This window comes from Thunnus albacares, chromosome 11, assembly GCF_914725855.1.
Source record: "Thunnus albacares chromosome 11, fThuAlb1.1, whole genome shotgun sequence".
Taxonomy (NCBI): Eukaryota; Metazoa; Chordata; class Actinopteri; order Scombriformes; family Scombridae; genus Thunnus; species Thunnus albacares.
In genome coordinates this window covers 27,497,954-27,502,881 of record NC_058116.1, presented here as the reverse complement: position 1 = coordinate 27,502,881, position 4,928 = coordinate 27,497,954, and positions in this window count along the sequence as shown.

Below are 4,928 nucleotides of genomic sequence, written 5' to 3'. Positions count from 1 at the left end.
TGCACATTTAGATAAACTCTCTTAAATGCATTAGTCCACTCAATGCTGATGTCTGACTGAGAGAGTATTTTATTTTAATGCAGAGAAAAACTAAAAGTGAAACAGTCAGTGTATGAATTCAGTTGAAACATTTTTTCCTCCTTAAAGTTCAACAGTTTTTATAATCAATTGACATTTTCGTTAGCTGCTCTTTATGTCTTTACTTTCATACCGGCGCGGTTTTAACTTTAACTCTCTTATTGGACTTCTAGATTAATAAGCTCCTCGCTTGTCTGTGTAAATCTTCTCAATGCCTACAATGTAATGTAAAATGACCGGGAGCTAATTTAAAGTTCGACCAAAGTAGGGATTCATAACATCTAAGTGTGTCCTAATGTGCAATTATCCAAGTTCCAATTAAGCTGATTAGCACACTAAATCACAAACAACTCCTCGACAGCCCCTTGATGCGGCGCTGACACACTGTTTCATCCGCTGATTAAAACAGGTTGATCATGACCGCTCTGAATGAAACTATCAGAGTTTAGACAGAGGATTGAAAAGGACTAAAGGGTAAACAATGACAAAGCATAATGTGCTGCAGATCAGCAGTTTGCCCTCATCTCAGTTTGTTTGGCTCTGAAATCCTCTTATTCTTTATGCAGCAGTGTGCTGGTAGGTGTAGTGAGGCATATACAGTATAAATTAGTTTGGGGTCTGGAAAGAGCAGGTTGATATGGTGTCGGGCGCAGCGCTGAGGAACACAGTTGTGAAGCAGAAATTGTTCAGTCAGGTTTCAGCTCTAAATGATATATTAGCCTACACTGCACAGCACTGAGGAGACTAATCCATCTTTTGAATTTGTGAAAGAGTATCCAACCGTTTTTTTTACCCCCCGAAGTGTCGCAGACAACGTTATTAGTTTTTTTTTTTTGGGAAAGTGCCTCAATTCACAGAGACTTATCGCAATGGCCTTTTGTGGCATATTTTTGTGCCGTTTTGCCACATGCTGAACCGGAGAGCAGAGAGTCTCTCTGTTTACCTCAAACTTATGATGCATTTCACTGCCTGCAATATTTTCCTCAGGCACTTGTTGTTTTAAGTCTTGGTTTATGAGTCCCATGATAAAAGTTTTGTTTCCATTAAAAGCTCAATGAAACTAATTACACGTAAAAGCAATTTGAGAGAGTTTAAAGAGGACATATATGTGATTTTCTGTTATTCTATACTGTCAAAGGTCCAGGGCTTCAGCCTGCTCTGAATGTTTTGTTTGCAAAGTTACCTCTACCTCCCCATCGAAATGTTTTGGTGGGGATCCAGGCTCAAACATGTACGGTTGTATTTCAGAAGCTTACATTTGGTGTAAAGAACGTCTACTTCTATAGTTTGTTTACGTAGCCGAGCTTCCTGAAGCTGACCAATCAGAACAGAGTGGACTCATCAGGAGGCGGGCCTTAAAGAGACAGGAGCTAAAACAGCCTGTTTCAGACAGAGTCTGCCCTGAGGGGCTATATAAAGGGCCAGTATAAGATAAATAAGGAGTTTGTTGAACTGTAAATCATGCAAAGATATCCCGTAGAGACCCAGAATATAAATATAGATCTGGAAATGTGCATAATATGCCCCCTTCAATGGTACCCTGTGGAGTTTTTGACTAGTATGGAGTCTTTACAAGTGGGCGCACAAGAACCAACTTTGTCTCCTAAAAATTACTTTTGTATACTATTGTTTTCCCAATTATGTTGCATTGAAAAAAGCATAATAATTATGATCACAGGCAACTTTTTTTGATGAATGAAACAATATTTTGATATAGATCTACCTCACTGGAGTCATAAAAAGGTGATCGGGTGGATGTTGACACCAGAGAATGAATGAACTTTGCATTCAGAGGTTAGTTGAATCACTGCAGACTTTTTTCTGTGTTAAATAAAGAACATGATCTTTCTGAAACCTCAACCAAGGGGGGGTTGTACAGTTTGCAACGTTAATTAAGTTACATAATTTCAGGATAACCTTGTTTACAACCCCTCACTTCAAACGAAGGCTCAGGGCTGAGCAAATGGAGTGTGTGGGGACTGGAAAACAGCCATCAGGGTGCCGGTCAGAAAAACAAAAAAAGAAGAAGCATGCCAAACATAAATGTATTTTCTGAAGTTTTGCTATGTTGCTAGCTAGCTCCTAATGTAGTTAGCTGGCTAGCCAACATTAGCTGCTATCGCTAGCTAAACTACATTGGAAAGTGCAAGGTTAGCTAGCTAGCATGAGCTCAGTATCTAACCTTGATGTAAACTTAGTTAGCTAGCTACGTTAGCTAACCACAAAAAATTCATTTATACTCCAAGCAGGGGAGTGCAGCTATTACAGTTCATCACTTTTGTGTTGATTTTGTTGGAAGCATGTGTAATAAGAGTCCTGCCGTCTGACGCTCAGCTCTCACGCTGCATTAACCAAGCAGCTGCTTCTGTTAAAGATGCTAGTTTAGCGTTAGCATGAGCCTCAGATAGCTGAACCGCACTGCGACCAAACAGCAACTCCATGGGGTTTTCACAACTTAACGTTTAAGAGTTCAGCAACATGACACAGTGAGCAGATCGAGGTTCACTCACACATCCCTCTTCTTCTGCATTATCAGTTAATATAGTTTTAATCAGTTTAATTATTAACGGCAATTAACCAATAATCGATGCATCATTGAGATCCATAATTTAAATCTATTTTCCCTGCACTAGTAGGCCCAATCTGCGACATAGTCAAGCCTGAAGTTTCTTAATAACCTAAACGTGGGTGGATGTGTTTTAAGGTCAGGCACCAAAGTTAAATAGAGACAAAATAAATCCTGTTCTCTATCAAAATGAAACTTATTAATATAAACCCACATGCAATATATTTCTGTATTATAACCTTTTATTTTCTATCATGAAATTATGCAAATTAAGCAAACTCATAAAATAAGTCAGAACAAATATAGCAGCTGTGTTGTCTTCCCTTAATCTTATGTGTATAATAATAGTGAATTAATAAGAAAAATAAAAACGTGTGAACAGAAACGTCATGTAGATGGTTGATTATTTGAAAGACAAGCATTGAAATGACAAAAAAGAAAACTTGCAATAGAAAAGCCGTTCAAAAGCATCTTCTTCCCTTAAAGCACTATTGATTGAGTATTTAAACTTGATGGCTGCATTACAGTGCATGGCACTGAAATCTCATAATTTTACATATTATTATGTATGTTGTTTGTTTAGCAGGCATCAAGTAATGTAACCTGTATTATGTTTTACAAATTGCAGATGGGGAATATGACAAAAGTTAACATACATACATACCAAAATATAACATAAACTCTGTTTTCCATTTGATTTGTCAGTTGTTGTGCATATATAGTTGTTGTTTTGTTTGATGAACTTTATTGTATAGTGGATGCAATGTACTTAAATACAATTTTGGACCCAGCTCTCTTGACTGTTTTTTTTTTTTTTTTAAGTGCCCTCTTACATGACTTTTGTAGCAGAAGGATTACATTATTTCTAGGGTGAGTTTTTCCCCTATATCCTCATGCTGAAATTGATTCTTCCAGTGGGGTCATGCCCCTGTACTCCCCCCAGGGTGTTCGTATCTTTATCACCTTTTTCACCCCTGTTATATAATGACCTGTGTTCATGTGTAAAGCTCCTGTGGACGTGAGGTGAGAATAAGTGTAATAAGTGTATTATCTGCCCTGCAGGAGCACCAGATACAGCTTCCTCTGTGCAGCCAGTGGAGCTGCACACACCCAGAGACAGATGAGCCACTTTCAGCTGATGCTGCTGACTGACCTTCACATCTGATAGACATATACAGACGGGTGACAAATTAAAGGAAAAAAAAACGGTACAGGTCTGAATGCTTGACCCCTACAGTGAGGGGATCTGGTGGCTCTGTTGTGCTTTGGGGGGTGTTTTGCTGGCATGGTTTGGGTCCACTTGTCCCCTTAGAGGGAAGGGTCACTGCAAAGAGTCATCACCTTTATCCTATGATGAAACATTTCTATCCTGATGGGAGCGGTCTCTTCCAGGATGACAATGCCCCCATCCATAGAGCATGCGGGGTCACTGAATGGTTTGATGAGTATGTTATGCTATGGCCTTCACAGTCACCAGATCTCAACCCAGTTGAACACCTATGGGAGATTTTGGACTGACGGGCGCTCTAAACCACCATCATCAAAACACCAAATGAGGGAAAATCTTTTGGAGGAATGATGTTCATCCCTCCAGAAGAGTTCAAAGACTTGTAGAATCAATGCCAAGGCCAACCAAACACAACTCCAAATGAATGGTAATGTTGTTGACATGATAGTGATACTAACAAGTTCAACATATCAACTTAAAAGGTGAGTGTTCAAAAAATTGTGGCCAAAATAAAAAAATTTAAAAAAATCAGGTAATGCAGGTTTAAGTTTAAGTAAATTGCTTATGTGAAAATATTAATTTATTAACAGGAAAAGACGATAGATGCCAAATTTTATAGATTCATCTCTTGGGTCGCAGTGATGAAATGTGGATAAAAGTGAAGCATAGTAATAAAGACATAAATAAAACTCTGACTGGGGACTTTGGAGGTCACAGCAGTAAAACTGCTCAGTTTAATGAGGAGCTAAAGCAAATAAAAATTCTGGAGTCGTTTCTTTGGAGGGAAGGAAAGATTAAGGTAGTCAGAAGAGCAAAAATAATGCTTATATGCCTTTTAGCTTATTTTGACAATTTAAAAAACTTTATTGAATCCAGCAGTGGGAAAAAATAAGCAGGACGTATTCACAAACACAATAAATACATCCACAGTGATCATAATGATAATAATAGAGAAGAAACCAGCGTCACGCACAAAACTGACTTTTTTGACTGCGCGGAATGTGCACGCAGTGTGTGTGTGTATGCATGTGTGTGCGCGTGTGCAGATGTGTGTGT